We start from the raw sequence: 18,171 nt of genomic DNA, 5'->3' as shown, positions 1-18,171 counted from the left end.
AGCAGGAGTTTTGTGCATTGCAGTAGTGCCTAAAAATGGGATATAGTGCCTAAGTACCTTCATGGATCCCCCCTCTCCCCCCCCCAGGATACTAAATGGATATTCTTTGAGAGAACAGTAGCAGCCCCCTGGAGGGGAGGACTCTCAAACATCGAATGACACCACCACTATAGCTGTTCTCTGATAACGAGCAATGTACAGGATTTCCTTTAATGCCTATTAGGGAGTTGCTGGAAGTAAATTCCAGGCTTTCGTGTACGATGGTCATCATTACACAGTGTAAGACAACAACAATTAAATAAATCAATATCTTCTATTTGTACAGACCTTTTCATCCCAAGACAGCTCAATGCACTTCATAGAATGTGGGCAAAATATTCTGTCCTTATTTACATCCACGTATATGCCATTAAAGCCAATAAATGTACTGTCTGAAGAATTTAGCCAAATATATATTCACACCAAGTAGGGGCTGTGACTGGTCATCAGGCTGCTGCTGCTGGTGGACTCAAAGTTTTGGATATACTTCAGGTAAATATCCAAACAACCGGATACTTATAAGAACCAAGAGACCACCTGAATTTTGAGGTTTGCTCTCATAAATTTGGACCTGTTTTTGAAATTGGCAAATTAGCTGGTCAGTGGGCACAGAAGCCTTGTAACACAAGAGAAATCCAGGCAACAGCAGAATCAGGTGTGTTTCACTGAGAGCATGGCATTCTAACAGGAATCCTGAAGCTGATGTGGATAAAGGGATATGCTGCTGCTACTACAATTCAGAGCTGGTTAAAGCCGGAAATTTAAAAAAAATAGCTCTTGCAGCATATAAAACAAGGTTTTGGCTTAGCTCGTGAAAAGAATTAATGTTCTGTGGGAGGTGGAGAGAGAGATTATAATTAAATCTCTACACTCCTCTCCAGTCTCTAAGGAATTGGACAAGAAATGGTTTTGCTGGGCAGCTGAATTTCTGCTAAACAAGATAGTTGGGGGAGGAAGCCTTCTTGATAGCTTCATGTAGGTTTGCATAAGTGGTAGGGCCAAGGAACATTTTTGATGAAAAGAAAACCTTCTGGGCTTGATCCAGCTGAAAATATCCACAGCCTGCTGGGCCATGCACGTTTCATACCGTCACAGATTCTGGCTCCTAGTAGCAAACTTGGCCTGGCTGCTGTGGAAGCTCCAGAAAGCAAAACAATAGGTTCATGGCTGAAAGTTGCACATGCTATCGGGGAAGCAGGAGATCTCATGCCAACAAGCTCCCTTCCTCCAATAGCCCACAATGCAGGATTCTTTTTCCCTTTCATTCCCACATCCAAGGTTGTACAGCAAACAGGAGTTACTCAAATGCTGGGCTGGAGTCATTCTTCCGTCCAGTCAAAAAGTGGGATCAACAGGGTTGGTGATTGACAGACTTGGAGGTGATCAGTGCTGATTAACTCTTGTGAGATAAAAATAAATGTTTTAAAAAACATAACAGCCTTCTGTGAGTTTGGGTGGTGAGAGATGTCCTCAAAGAGCCAACGTTTTGTTGAAAAGATTTATTACCTATATTAATTTATATAGCACCATTAGCACACATCATATGCACTTTATAACAAGTACATTTGAATGAACATAAGCACCACATGCCAACAAAATACAATGAACTTTTAAAAATAGAAAAAACAATGTTTTAAGATTGATTTTAAACCTACCCAGGGAATCTGATATGTGAAAATTGTGGGATAATAAATTCTACCACCCTAGAAGCAGAGAATAAATGGAAGACAGAGTACGAGGTACATGATGTAACGTAAACCTGAATCAAAATGTTTTAGGGAAACTGGGTCAGAAGACACTTACATGATAATGAATACTTTAAACTCAATCTTTGTTTGTAGGAGCAACTCATGCAGTCATACAAATGATGGATTTCGTTCTGCATTCCTTGATCTTCTGTATTTTGCTTCCCTAGAATCATGTGATGGCCAGAGCTTTTCACATCATCACAAGACTGTTTGCAGCAGGAGCCAAAACAGCAATAAAATCATGGGAGTTGGCAACACTGCTCACCCTCCCTATGCTCTACCAAATGAAGCTCTGACAACAAAACTCAGAATTTACCTCTAAGCCATTTTTGGTAAGAAAATGTTATCGCCAACCATCTCTCCATTCTCAAGGAGTGTTTAGTTGATTTCAAACCATTCCACAGGGGGAAAAACGCTCACAACCAACTTGCCAATAGCTATGATGAATTTTAGTCCATACACAAATTCAAAAAGACCAGGCACAACCCAGGGAAAATAGGGAATATAATGGTAATGACAACTAACGCTTAAATAAAGCAGTGCTGTTACTGTTATAGACAACCCTCACCACCTTTACAATTACTAATCAGACCCTTCCAGTTCTAGACATCACAAGTATACTCTATTAGCTGTAAATGGTCCTGATCCAGAAAGACAAAGTGGGTGGGGTAATATCTTTGTCTCTCTCACCAACAGAAGTTGGTCCAATAACAGATATGACCTCACCCACCTTGTCTCTCTAATATCCTGGGACCAGCACGGCTACAACTACACTGATCCAGAAAGGACACTTAAGCACATGTGTAACTTTAAGCACATGAGTAGTCCCATGGAAGTCATTGGGCCTGCTTTATGTTTCCCACATCTTTAAGTGCATTGCTGGCTCAGAGCTTTTTTTGTTCCCAGTTTTGAATAGGAATGTTGCATTTTCATACAACGGTGGAAATAATTTTAAAACATTCACCACCTTTTTTTTTAATGAAATGTTTTGATCAATTTTTTTTTTTGCCTAATGGGCCTGATCCCTCACCTTTGAACTCAATGCGTGTTTTGCCCTGGATTTCAATACATTCAGGATCAGGCCCTAAGTGAGGAATCTAAATTCAGAGTTAGGCACCTAAATAAATGGCCTGGATTTACAGAGGTCTACGAGAGCTGCAGGTTCTAAGCAGCTCTGAAAATCAGGCCACTTTTAGTTAGGTACCTCACTTTAGGCACCCAAGTTTGAAACTATTGGCCATAACACATATAACTTATATTTGAAGTTATACCATTATACTAGTTTTATTTTTAAAGGAGGGATCTGCAGGCTTGTTATCCGATCAGAGCCTGATCCGCTACTAGCTCCGCACTGGAACCTCTTTGTTTTGCTCTGTTGTTCTCACGGTTAAACTATCCACAAGGCAAGACTCATCGCAGAAATACATATACGAATGTGTAATCCAAATTATATGGAGCCCTGCTGAAAAGTAGGGCCAAATGTTACTCTCAGTTACACAGATGCAGTATAATGGACCTGTTAAATATAATGGACCCAGTTCTAAAGTCATCTGTTCCAGTGTAAATCAGAAGGAATTTCTCTGAACTTATGCAGTTACACCAGTGTAAAAGTTATGTCCACAAGATAAGGCTCAGATCCATTGCCTTCAATGGGATTTACACCTGTGTAAGCAGGGTCTGAATGAACTCTCCCCTGACAGCTGAGGGAACAGACTTCAGGAGCAGACTGTTTGCATAGACATACCTACTCTGTCTGGGTGTCCAGCAGACAGTTACTTTGCCAAAATGATCAGTTTTGGCTGGTTTGGGCTTGCAATTCACTTGACTGTTGAGTGCAGGGGTAATGAAATGTTGTTATCCGTAGTGTATGAGTAAAGGACAGCAGAACAGTGCTTAGAATGTCCTGGTTGAGGGCGCCACCCTAATTTGAACCTCATGTGCTAAGCAGCGGGTAGGGATGCTAAATCCCAGTGCAAATGAGAGAGGGTGCTCCTACCTGAGGGTGTGGTCTCTGCCTAAAGATTCTTAGGGTATGTCTACACTACCTGCCGGATTGGCAGGCAGCGATCGATCCAGCGGGGATCGATTTATCGCGTCTAGTCTAGACGCGATAAATCGACCCCCGAGCACTCTCCCATCGACTCCTGTACTCCACCACTGCGAGAGGCGCAGGCAGAGTCGACGGGGGAGCAGCAGCAGTCGACTCACCGCAGTGAAGACACCGCGGTAGGTAAGTCTAAGTACATCAACTTCAGCTACGCTATTCACGTAGCTGAAGTTGCGTAACTTAGATCGATCCCCCCCCCGCAGTGTAGACCAGGCCTTAGACCCCATTTGACTCGTTGTCCTGCCCCAGTAGCAGATCAGGAACCAAACTATGACTCAGAGGTTTGCTCCTTGCTCTGGGGAGGAAATAATCTATGCCACCTCTATAGGTGGTGCTGATTACTTCCCCTAGAGTGCCAGCTCAGCTCTACTGATGGGCATTAGGGGGATCCAAAGCTTTGCCCATGCCCCACCCCCACCAACCAGCAAAGGAAGGGGAGCAACAACCCCATGGAGGCTGCTCACCCTCTTACTCTGCTACTTGCTCTGCTTCGATACAGGGAGATAACACAGGGGAGTAAGGGAGCATCCTTACATGGGTCACAGTATGGTCCTTTTCTGGTACACCATCTCCATCTGCACTTCCCTGAATGTTGAGGAGCTCAGATCCAAAGGCCTATATCTATATCTGTGTACTTTTATGGCTTTTACCACCCTGGTATCTGAGCATCAAACCTAGTTCATTTGTTCTGGATCCAAGTGTGAGCCACAACTGCAGGAAGGAGAAGAGATTTTCTTCAACTCAGAACTGGCAAATATGGCACAAGAAGAGATGTTCCACAAAAATTCCTCTACTGTGGACAAAATTCTCATCAGTGCAGCCCATAGAATTCCTGACTAATTAAAGGCTGCTACATGGTGCCAGGTGCAGAGCAGTACTGGGCTATGCAGGAAGAAGCAGAACGCAGCAAAACTTGGTGCAATGTGGCCCAACCCAGCAGCTGTGCAGGGACAGACCAGCAGATTTCAGGGTGGTCTGGGGAGAGAAAACAAAAGAAGGGAAAGAGAGCTATAAAGTGCAGCCCCTGAATGATTCATCCATGTACAGGGTACACACACTCACACAGAGGAGTATTTCTATGGTACCCTGGCGCTTTAGAAACTCAGAAAGAGTGAGATCCTTATAGCACCGGGAGATTTATGGAGAGTATTTCTAAAACCAGCAATTTAGATATTCAAAGAGGGTGAGATCTATAAAGCACCCAGAGCTGTTAGTATACAAAAAAGTGAGAACTGTTCAGTACCCTGCTCTTACAAAATACAGAGAGGGTTACTCTCAGACCACCTGGCTATTTAGAAAATAGAAAGAAGCTATCAGTGTCATCTTTTAAGTAGAAAAATACATTCATTCGACAGATCACTTTAGACTCTCAGAGCTGGTACAGTAATCCACATTGTACATACTCACAGAGATACATGTTGCAGCATTATATACAGAAATTAATAGCAGAGCCCTGGGGGCAGCTGATTCCATCACCAAAATAAACAATTTCTTTATTGTTACAGGGGACTTACAGTGACACTGTTCTCCCACCATTTAGGTACTGAATTCCTCTTTTTTTTTTATAGGGGACTTAAGCTGGAGCGACCTATGCTCCCACCATGTACATACTGAGTGCTCTTTGTTGTAGCAGGCTTTCACCAAGCTTGAGCTCTCATGATTTATATACTGAGTCCCTCTTTCTTAGAGGGGATTTCTTGTGACCCTGTGATCCCACCATTTACATATTGAGATCCTTCTTGTTAGAGGTGACTTTATTCCAACATTTACATACTAAGCTCCTCATTATATGTCCTTGTCCATCAACGTCAATAGAGTCAAATTTTGTTCTGTCGTTCGTCTCTGGCTGCCATTGATACACATAGGTGCTACACTCCTCTTTTAATCACACTCCTAGGTCTACTGCATTCTATAAATCCAATACCCTTCACTACAGTATCTATCCAAAAGACTTGAGGTCTTCCACTATTTCCTATGGGTCATCAATCCAAAACCAAAATAAAGAGCGGTTTTGGCTTTGTCCTTACAAAACCAAAACACAATGATGGAGATTGCACCAAAACCAAAATGAGACATCCAAGTCCATCGCTAGTTTCATTTAAAAATCTTCAACGCTGTGTAAGCCAAATCAGCCAGGACTCTGGACTCTATTAAAATCTTGTATATAGCCTCTTCATTAAAGACACCTCATTGTAAAATGCAAAGTCATTAGCTCCTGTGGACAGGCTTACACAGTAGAGCTCACTTAAATGAAGTGCCTTTTAAATAACCAATAAAGGAATAGTCCTGTTAGAAGAATAACTGTTCCATGCACATACCCAACCACATATAGAAGTACACTGGCATGGTTTAAATGACTACAGTAGAACCTCAGAGTTACGAACACAATAGTTACGAACTGCCCAGTCAACCACACACCTCATTTGGAACCGGAAGGACACAATCAGGCAGCAGCAGAGACAAAAAAAAAAAAAAAAGGAAAATACAGTACAATACTGTGTTAAACATAAACTATTTAAAAATAAATGGAAAGTTTAAACAAAAAGATTTGACAAGGTAAGGAAACTGTTTCTGTGCTTGTTTCATTTAGATTGAGATGGTTAAAAGCAGCATTTTTCTTCTGCACAGTAAAGTTTCAAAGCTGTATTAAGTCAATGTTCAGTTGTAAGCTTCTGAAAGAACAACCATAATGTTTTGTTCAGAGTTCCGAACATTTCAGAGTTACGGACAACCTCCATTCCCAAGGTGTTTGTAACTCTGAGATTCTACTGTATCTGATAAACTCATTAAAAGAATAAACTGCCAGGTCACCAAAAAGTTCAATGGCTTAGAAAACCAATATGATATTTAAAAAAGAATAAATCTGTTAAATTAATGCATTTTTCGGGAGCAGCCAACACAGCCCTCCTAACCAAAGAGTTGTGCAATAAGGTTATTTGTTAAACACGTTTCTACTGTAGAGAGAAAATGTTTTCACATAATTTATTTTTGTATCTACCTTGTGAGTCTTATTCTGATTTTTAATAGAAGATTATAAAGTTCTTCCCCTGCTTCACGTTTTATTCCATCATCCTGAGTTACATACATACGCCCTGTCTGTACTCTGGTTGAAGCCAAATTACCTTCACATATATTGTAAGAATAAAAAGTGTCTGTTCACATTGCTCAAGGAAACTATGCTAGAACCCTGTTAGGAACATCTGCCCTTTAAATATGGTACTTGCTGGCATGGTTTCAAAGGTGTGTGTGGATAGCTTCTTACAGAATGAATTAATTGGAGGAAACACTTAACCAGAAGAAGGGGAATGAAAATTGAGAGTTCTTTAAGAAGAGTATATTAAATGACTAAAAAGTCACAATTCCACAACTGAAAAAAGAGGACAACTTTGGGTAAAAGCCCATCCTGGTTAAGAGGGGAAATGAAAGCTGCAGTTAGGAATAAAAAAGTAATATATAAAATAGGTGAAGTAGACAGCAATCAATACAATTAGATCTTAAGAAACACAGAAAGTTGGTAAGGGGAGTTAAAGACATCAGGGAAAAAAATCAGAGCTGGCAGGGCTAAGGACAATCAGAAGGAGGGGTTTTTTTAAGTGTATCAGGAACAGAAGAATTTCTAAGAATAATACAGGCCTATTACTAGATCAAGATGATGAAATTGTTAATGATGCAGAAAGGGCAGAAGTTTATAATAAATATTTCTATTTGGTATTGGGAAAGAAGCAGGATGATGTACTCCTGTCATGGCATCTACTTGTGATATACATTTTAAAATCAGCAGATCTGGATAACTTGCACTCAAACCTAAAATGTTTGGCTGAGGAGACCTCTGGCCCACTGATGATCATTTTGAATAGATCTTGGAATACTGAGGAGTGTTAGTGTCATGTCAACATCCGTAGAGGGCAAGTGGGATGCCCTGGGTCGAGTCTGCAGGAGCCTAATTTTAAAGCCTGGCCTGAGCAGACCTGACCTGACCTGACCAGGGCCTGAGGGGGTCGAGTCATTTTCTGATCTGATTCGACCTGGACCTGAGTCAAGGCCGCCACCTCCTGCTCATGAGATTGGCATGGCAGCAGCTCAGTGCCTCACCCCCACTGACTGCTGCCACTGCCTTGCCAGGACTGTGTGCTGCAGAGCGAGAGACATGGAGGCAACTCCTCAGGTTGTCACACTCACTTCACTGCAAACACACACAGCATTGTGAGCTGGCGGTAGCTGGCAGCAGCGGGGCACGCAGCCACCACCGTGCCGACCCCACACGCAAGAGGAGGAGAGTCAACCCCACCCGACCACAACCCTTGTAGTCAGGCCCCATTGAGTTGGGGTCAAGTTGCAGGACTCTAGGCCTCAGTAATTATAAACCAGTTGGCTTGACATTAATTCTAGGAAAAATAATGGAAAAGCTGCTAAGAGATTAAATCAATAAAGAATTAAGGGATGGGAGTATAATTATTGCCAGTCAACATAGCTTTATGGAAGGAAAGGTCTTTTCAAACCAATGATTTCATTTTTTGATGATTTTATAAGGTTGGTTGATACAATTAACTGGGTAGATGAAATCTACTTAACTTTTTGTATGGCGCATATCATCCTGATTAAAAAATTAGCAAAATACAATATCAATAACGCACACGTTAAATGAATTAAGAACTGGTAATGACAAAAAGTAGTTGTCAATGGGAAATCATCATCGAATAGGGGTGTTTCCAGTAGGTTTCCACAGGGATTTGTACTAGGCCTAGCACTATTCAATATTTGTTTTAGCAGTGATCTGGTAGTAAATATACAATCACTGCTGATAAAGTTTGTGGCTGACACTAAGACTGGCAGAGCAGTAAATAATGATGAGGACAGGGTAGTCACACAGAGTGATCTGAACTTTGCCTAGTCGAACTAAATGTGTTTTAATACAGACAAATGCAAGGTCATACATCTAGGAACAAAGACTGCAGGCCATACCTACAGAATAGGGGCCTGTACCCTGGAAAGATATCCTGTGAAAAAGATTTAGAGGGTATAGTGCACAAACAACTCAACATGAGCTTCAGGTCCAATGCTGTGACAAAAAGAGCTAAATGCAATCGTTGGAGGCAAAGAGGAGAGTAGCAAATAGGACAGGGAGGTAATTTTACCTCTATACAGTATTGGTGAGACTCATACTAGAATACTGTCCCCAGTTCTGGTATCCATGTTTTCAAAAGATTGCTGAAAAACTGGAGAGGGAGCGAAAAAGAGCCATAAAAATGATTCATGTCCTGAAGAAAATGCCCGACAGTGAGAGACTGAAAGAGCTCCATCTGTTTAGTTTATCAAAAAGATGAGAGGTAGGCAACTTGATTACAGGGCATAAATACCTTCACAGGGAGAAAACATCCAGTACTAACTGGCTCTTTAATCCAGCAGAGAAAAGCATCCCAACAACCAATGGCTAGAAAATAAAGCCAGACAAATTCAAATTAGAAATAAGGCACAAATGTTAAATGGAAAATGTAACCATTGGAACAAGCTACCATGGGAAGTGATGGATTTTTCATCTCTTGATGTCTTCAGACCAATACTGGATGTATTCTGGAAAATATGCTGTACTGTCTATATAAGTTATTAGGCTCACTACAAGGGTAACTAGGTGAAGATCTAAGCCCTGTGCTATGCAGGAGCTTAGACTAATGATCTAATGGCCCTTTTTGGCCTTAAAATATATTAGTCTACTTTTATTGATATCACTTTGTGTAAGAGGCCCAACTCTTCCTGTACAGCTAAACATACTTTTTTGGCAGGGAACATAGAGGAGAGGTAGTTGTGCACAGCTGCTGCCAATGCTAACAAGAACTGTACCTCATCCAAGATGAGAACTCTTCACGCAAAGGACAGAAGTGTTAGTCAAGGAGGTGTATAAACATAAGCAGACAATGAAATCATGAATACCCTGGACCAAATTGGGCCTTCAGTTCTTCACTGGGATTTCACAGGCACAGTTGATGGCAGAATGTGGCCCAAGCTGTTCTCTGTTTCGGCTTGTGTGTCTGTGCCTTGGTATTTCTACTACACCTATTACTGAGGTATTTGGGAAACAAAGGTGTTCGTTGTTCTTCTCTGTATCAAGGAAGTTGTCCATTATCCTGAACTGCATACTTAGGGCTGGATCAAGTCCATTGAAGTCATTGGGAGTCTAGATTTCTAACAGCTTTAGGCACCATCCTCAGTATATTTGAAACAGACCCAGTAATAACCTTGTTAAAAAGAATGTTCTCTCGTGAAAAAGTTTTACTTGTGTGAGTAAGATCTGCAGGATTGGTGCCATGCAGAGAGGTTCATTGTTTCAGAGATATTTTATGCTCCACTAAATGAAAAATGTCCTAACTTTTCAAATTTTGCAGGCCATTGATTTAGAATGTGAGCTGTTCCTTTGGCTATTTTGGAAAATCAGAAACAACATATTTATTTAATTTGGAAAAGTGACTTCTATCCAAAGCTGTTTCTTAACAAAAAATCATTAGGCCATATAGCATGCAAACTTAATTCATTCACATAACAGACACAACCTAAAGATCTACTGGTGAATAGTTTTTAATTTAAAATGTCCCTAAACACGTATTTTGATATTGAGCTGTAACAGATATAAAATATTCCAATCTACTGGAAAAGTAATCAGACTTTTAAAGAGCTAGTAAAAAAATACCGTCACACAGTAGTTAGCAATAGTTCAAATAAGCTACAATGGTTCTTCCTGTCAACTTTCATATGTTTCTCTGAGAGATCATTTTATTTTTTAAAGGTCCCATTAAATAATAAGTGGAGTAAACATTCCAAAACACTGACTGATGGCATTGTTCTCATGCCAAGAGCCAAAAGCAAGGAAATTAAAATTAAAGATGACACCTCCACCCTTGATACTGATCTCCACTAAGTCACTTTCACCTCCTTTTGTCTTAGTCAATCCACCTGAAACAATGTTTGTTTGTTTTTTTAAAGTGGAACCTTACTGGAAAGCATATAGTACACCTGAACTGAGTTCTCCTGGGTCAGTAAATTACCAAGTGAAAGACCAGATTTGTATGTTGTTCAAAAGTATTGGAATGGATCAGTCAGATCACTGTGAAATGTGTGACAAAGTTCCTCCTCTACCTTGGTGGGTCCTGCGCTTACTGGTGGATTTGCTCGCTTCACAGATTCACCCTGTGGGTCAGGAAACAGTCCAGAGACCTTCCCCTCTGGTAGAAGTTATAGTCCAGGTCAATTCCTCCTGTGTTTGATCAGGAGTTGGGAGGTATGGGGGGAACCCGGGCCCGCCCTCTACTCCGGGTTCCAGCCCAGGGCCCTGTGGACTGCAGCTGTTTAGAGTGTCTCCTGGTACAGTTGCACGACACCTACAACTCCCTGGGCTACTTCCCCATGGCCTCCTCCCAACACCTTCTTTGTCCTCACCACCGGACCTTCCTCCTGATGTCTGATAACGCTTATACTTCTCAGTCCTCCAGCAGTATGCCTACTCACTCTCAGCTTCTTGCACTCCTCTTGCTCCCAGTTCCTCACACACACTTCCTCTCCTCTGGCTCCCTGGCTCCCCCTGGCTTGACTGGAGTGAGCCCTTTTATAGCATCAGAGGGGCCTTAATTAGAGTCAGGTGCTTAACTGCCTCACCTGACTCTTATCAGGTTAATTGGAGTCAGGTGGTCTATTAGCCTGGAGCAGCCCCTGCTCTGGTCACTCAGGGAACAGAAAACTACTTATCCAGTGGCCAGTATATCTCCCTTCTGCTACTCTGCTGTTCCCAACTGGTCTGGGTCTATCACATATCCCTCCCCCCTGCTCAACACCAAGGGGTTGGGGCAGCTTGGGACGCCAGACAGTGTACACGTGATAAGCCATCGGCGTTGCCATGGCGACTCCCTGCTCTGTGCTGTATGCAGAACTGGAAAGGTTGGAGGGATAAGAACCACCTGGTTACCCTTGTGTTCTTTTCCTTGTTCCGTTGCATCCATTGAAGAGGGGCATGGTCAGTCACGAGGACAAATTTGCGCCCCAGCAGGTAGTAACGCAGCGTTTCCATGGCCCATTTTACGGCGAGGCATTGTCTCTCTACCACTGTGTATTTTTGTTCCCTCGGAAGGAGTTTCCTGCTGAGGTAGAGAACTGGGTGTTCCTCTTCCCCAGCCATCTGCGACAGGACAGCCCCTAGCCCCACCTCGGATGCATCTGTCTGAAGGATGAATTCCTTGGTGAAATCTGGGGCTATCAATACGGGGTTACTGCAGAGGGCAGTCCGTAGGTCTGCAAATGCCCTCTCTGCTGTGTCGGACCATCTGACTGGATCCGGACCACGGGCCTTCACTAAGTCCGTTAGGGGACTTGCCCTTGTGGCAAAATGGGGAATGAAACGCCGGTAATACCCCACCACCCCTAGGAATGCTCGGACCTGCTTCTTGCTACTTGGTCGTGGCCAATTTTGGATGGCCTCTAACTTGTTCAGTTGAGGTTTCACCAGACCTTTTCCTACCACGTAGCCAAGATATTTGGCCTCTGTGAACCCCACAGCACACTTAACAGGGTTTGCCGTAAGGCCAGCTCGCCTGAAGGTATCAAGGACCACCCACACCTTCTTCAAGTGGGTTTCCCAGTCTGGGGTATGAATCACCACGTCATCCAAGTAGGCCGCAGCATAGCTGGCATGGGGGCGTAATAACTTGTCCATGAGGCGCTGAAAGGTAGCTGGGACCCCATGTAATCCAAAAGGAAGGACCGTATACTGGAAAAGACCCTCTGGTGTAGAGAACGCCGTCTTCTCCTTTGCATCTTCAGCTAGGGGAATCTGCCAGTACCCCTTTGTCAAGTGTAGGGTCGTTATGTACCGGGCATTCCCCAGACAGTCTACTAATTCGTCTATGCGGGGTATAGGGTAGGCATCAAACTGGGATATCTCATTTAGTCGCCAGAAGTCATTGCAGAACCTCGTGGTGCCATCAGGTTTGGGCACCAACACTATTGGGCTGGACCACTGACTGTGAGATTCTTCAATGATCCCCATCTCCAGCATTTTCCTGACTTCCGCTTTTATTTCCTCCCTTTTGGCTGCTGGCACCCGGTAGGGCCTCATTGTTACTCTGGCCCCAGGGTTCGTGACGATGTGATGATATGTCCCAGTTGTGCGACCCGGCTTTGTTGAGAATACGTCTTGATATTGGGTGATCATCTCAGTTACCTCTTTCATCTGGGCTGTCGTTAGATCGGGAGAGACCCTCACCTGTCCAGGGTTTTTGTTCCCTGGGTGTAGGTCTTCCTGAACCACTGTGCACACCTCTCGGGTATGCCAGGGTTTCAGAAGGTTGACATGATATATCTGTTCTAGTTTTCGACGTCCCGGTTGTCGCACCTTGTAATTTACTTCCCCTACGGGTTCAACTATTCGTAGGGCCCTTGCCACTGGGCCAACAGCTTACTTTCGGCCGTGGGTACCAGTACCATTACTCGGTCACCGGGCTGAAACTGACGAACCTTGGCTTGACGATTGTAGTAGGTTTGCTGGGCCTCTTGGGCCTTTTCTAGGTGCTCCCTCACTATGGGAGTGACCCGGGCTATCCGGTCCCTCATCTGTAGCACATGCTCTATTATGTTCTTCCCCTCACTGGGTTCCTCCTCCCAAATTTCCTTGGCTATGTCCAGGATGCCTCGGGGGTTGCGCCCACATAAGAGCTCAAAGGGGGAGAATCCAGTTGAGGCCTGAGGTACCTCCCGGATAGCGAACATAAAGTAAGGTAGTAGGGTGTCCCAGTCCTTCCCGTCCCGACTTACCACCTTCCTTATCATAGCCTTGAGGGTTCGGTTAAACCTTTCTGCCAACCCATCAGTCTGCGGATGGTAGACCGAAGTTCTCAGGGTATGTATATGGAGCAGCGTACAGAGGTCCTTCATTAGCTTCGACATAAATGGGGTTCCTTGGTCTGTTAATATCTCCTTTGGTAGCCCCACTCGGGCAAAGATCCCCACCAACTCCTTAGCTATCGTTTTAGAAGCCGTGTTTCGCAGGGGGACGGCTTCTGGGTAGCGAGTAGCATAATCCAGAATGACAAGTATATATTGGTGGCCCCGGGCTGTCTTCTCCAGGGGTCCCACTAAGTCCATGGCTATTCACTCGAAGGGGACCTCTATGATGGGAAGGGGTACTAAAGGTGCCCTCAAGTGGGGACGGGGACTGTGCAGCTGACACTCCGGGCAGGACGCACAGTACCTCCGCACTTCTTCATGTACTCCGGGCCAGAAGAACCGTCGTAGGACCCTGGCCAGGGTCTTCTCTACCCCCAAATGTCCCCCAAAAAGATGACTATGGGCAAGACTTAATACAGCATTCTGGTGTTTTTGAGGTACTAGGATCTGCTGTACCTTCTGCCCCTGTACTGGTGCAACCCGGTATAAGAGATCTTTCTTCATTATGAAGTAGGGTCCTGGTCCCTGGGTTTTCCCTTCCACGGGGACCCCATCTATTTCAGTCACCTCCTTCCTAATGTTGTCATACCTTGGGTCTTCTGCCTGGTCCCGTCCAAAATTTCCTCTCCCGGGGCTAATCTGCCCGAGATCTAGGGGGCCAGTCTCTGTTGCCTCTACTGGTTCAGAAGTGTTAGGGTGGGGGTCAGACTCGGGTGCTTCTCCCTCCTGGGTGGACTCTAGTAGGCCTTCAGCCCCTCTCTTTTCCCACCTGGGCCCTCTTGGTGGCCCAGTCACCCGAGCTTTGGGGCTTGGTGCTGCTAATTTAACCCGGGGTGCCTCTTCCTTAACTGGTCGGGTCAGCTCCCTCGCTGTCCTTCGCCTCTCTACCAGGGCGACAACCTCGTCATAGGTGGAGGGTTCATTCTGGTTTACCCAGGCATGAAGGTCTGGTGGTAGTCCCCTCATGTATCGGTCGATGACCAGAACCACTAGTATCTCTTCTGGATTCCGGGACTCAGTTCGCAACCACTTTCGTGCGAGATGGATGAGGTCATACAATTGGGACCGCGGGGTTTTGTTTTCCTGGTACCTCCACTCGTGATACCGCTGGGCCCGCACTGCAGTCCTTACCCCAGATCTGGCCAGGATCTCTGCTTTCAGCTGGGGGTAGTCTGCTGCAGCCTCTTCAGGCAGATCATAGTAGGCCTTCTGGGTCTCCCCACACAGGAATGGGGCAAGGATGCCAGACCACTGATCTCGAGGCCAGGCCTCCCGTAGGGCTGTCCTCTCAAAGGCCAGAAGGTATGCCTCTACATCATCCTCCCGCGTCATTTTCTGCAGCCAATGGCTGGCCCGTATGAGCCGCATCCCATCATGGCCACGGTTCAGCTCTGTAAGGGTCTTTACCTGGCTTACCAGTTCTCGCAACATAGCTCGGTCTTGAGCAGCCTGGTCCATCAGCAGGCGATTAGTCTCTTGCTGCAGCCACACTGCCTCCTGTTGGGCGGCTGCCTGGACACAGGTAGCCTCCTGCTGGGCCGCCGTAGCTTTTATCAGTGCCCGCACTACGTCATCCATTGTAGTGAAAAAATAAATAAACCCTCTCCTTTTTTTTTTTTTTAAATCACCCTCCTTCTTCCGCCGCGCTGTGCACCCCCAAATCCCACTCCTAACACCAGTGTGACAAAGTTCCTCCTCTACCTTGGTGGGTCCTGTGCTTATTGGCGGATTTGCTCGCTTCACAGATTCACCCTGTGGGTCAGGAAACAGTCCAGAGACCTTCCCCTCTGGTAGAAGTTATAGTCCAGGTCAATTCCTCCTGTGTTTGATCAGGAGTTGGGAGGTATGGGGGGAACCCGAGCCCACCCTCTACTCCGGGTTCCAGCCCAGGGCCCTGTGGACTGCAGCTGTTTAGAGTGTCTCCTGGTACAGTTGCATGACACCTACAACTCCCTGGGCTACTTCCCCATGGCCTCCTCCCAACACCTTCTTTGTCCTCACCACCGGACCTTCCTCCTGATGTCTGATAACGCTTGTACTTCTCAGTCCTCCAGCAGTACGCCTACTGACTCTCAGCTTCTTGCACTCCTCTTGCTCCCAGTTCCTCACACACTTCCTCTCCTCTGGCTCCCCCTGGCTTGACTGGAGTGAGCCCTTTTATAGCATCAGAGGGGCCTTAATTAGAGTCAGGTGCTTAACTGCCTCACCTGACTCTTATCAGGTTAATTGGAGTCAGGTGGTCTATTAGCCTGGAGCAGCCCCTGCTCTGGTCTCTCAGGGAACAGAAAACTACTTATCCAGTGGCCAGTATATCTCCCTTCTGCTACTCTGCTGTTCCCAACTGGTCTGGGTCTATCACAAATGTTATATTAGAGAGACAAGGTTGGTGAAAAGAACGAGGAGTACTTCAAGTACTCCTTGTTCTTTTTGCTGATACAGACTAACACGGCTACCACTCTGAAACCTGTCATCAAGGTTGGTGAAGTAACATCAATGGCTATTAGCCAAGATGGTCACCCATGCTCTGGGTGTCCCTAGCCTTTGATTGCCAGAAGCTGGGAATGGGCGACAGGGGATGGATCACTCTATGATTGCCTTGTTCTGTTCATTCCCTCTTAAGCCCCTTATCACTATAGTATCTGAGTGCCTTCCAGGAGGGCATTAACTGATGTGCAGAGCCCTGTGTGGATACACATTTATACCTACTAGAATCATAGAATATCAGGGTTGGAAGGGACCTCAGGAGATCATCTAGTCCAGGGGTCGGCAACCTTTCAGAAGTGGTGTGCCGAGTCTTCATTTATTCATGCTAATTTAAGGTTTCGCGTGCCAGTAATACATTTTAACCTTTTTATAAGGCCTCTTTCTATAAGTCTATAATATATAACTAAACTATTGTTGTATGTAAAGTACATAAGGTTTCAAAATGTTTAAGAAGCTTCATTTAAAATTAAATTATAATGCAGAGCCCACCGGACTGGTGGCTAGGACCCGGGCAGTGTGAGTGCCACTGAAAATCAGCTCGTGTGCCGCCTTCGGCATGCGTGCCATAGGTTGCCTACCCCGATCTAGTCCAACCCCCTGCTCAAAGCAGGACCAATCCCCAGACAGATTTTTGCCCCAGATCCCTAAATGGCCCCCTTAAGGATTGAACTCACAACCCTGGGTTTAGCAGGCTAATGCTCAAACCACTGAGGCTGGGGTCCCCAACGCGGTGCTCGCGGGCGCCATGGTGCCCGCCGGGGCATCCATGTGTGCCCGCCTACTGGCCGCCGGAGAAGCAGCTGCCAAAATGCCACCGTGAAGCGGCAATGTCAAGAAGCACTACTGCCGAAATGCCGCCGAATTTCAGCGGCGACGCCTCTTGACGCTGCCGCTTTACGGCGACTTTTCGGCGGCTGCTTGTCCGGCGGCCACGGTCCTCGGCGGCTAGTCGTCCCACACACGCCCCACGGAAAAGGTTGGGGACCACTGCCCCTGAGCTATCCCTCCCCCCACTAATGTGGATATCCGCAGATATAAATCGGTATCCACAGAACCACGGGGCTGTCCCTGGAACCGCAGCAGTGAAAGGAGCAGAACGTGGGGCCGCCGCTCCCAGGAGCCAGCGCCCTGTGCTGGCAGCTCCTCCAGCATGGCTGTACCACCCCCAGCCCTTCCCATTGAGGTGGGCACCAGGCTCACCGGCAGCTGTCCCTTGTCGCACTAGTGTATGCAAGTGGTGCGCACGCCCCCAGACAGGAGACGCAGACAGCTGCATGGAAGGAACAGGGTCAGGGCTGGGGTGGGACTGCGGGTGGTGCAGCCATGCTGGAGGAGCGCAGAGTGCTGGGGCCTGGGAGCGGCGGCCCCACGTTCTGCTCCTTTCGCCGCTGTGGTTCCGTAGATACCGATTTGTATCCGCGCAGGGCTCTACTGATGTGACCAACATCTGTCACATGTTTGCTCTCTCATTCTCTCCCTGTCTTTAGTTCCTGAGGGGGTTCATTGTACAGTTTCAGACTGGCCCTGAGAAGGTTCTGTCTCCTGCACAGATCAGCTTTGCCCTTATTGTAGAAAGTTCGATTGTGCCAGAGGAGCAAAGTGGTTAGGCATAATCTTCACCTTTGAGCTTTAGGTGGCCTTTTAGATATCTTGGGCCCAGGCCATGTAGCGCCCTGAAGTTAAAGGATTGAGACCGTGAACTTGATTTGAAATTCTATGGGAAGTTGCTGTAGATTGCAGAGGACAGGTTTGATGTGCTCATGGTAACTTGTGCTGCTGAGGAGATATCCTGTAGTGCTCTGTAGTAGCTTGAGTTTCCCAAGCTGTGAAGCAGTGCGACTCCCCACTGCAGCACCTCCTGCTGGCTGT

This window comes from Emys orbicularis, chromosome 1, assembly GCF_028017835.1.
Source record: "Emys orbicularis isolate rEmyOrb1 chromosome 1, rEmyOrb1.hap1, whole genome shotgun sequence".
Lineage (NCBI taxonomy): Eukaryota > Metazoa > Chordata > Testudines > Emydidae > Emys > Emys orbicularis.
Note: the sequence above shows the minus strand (reverse complement) of the source record.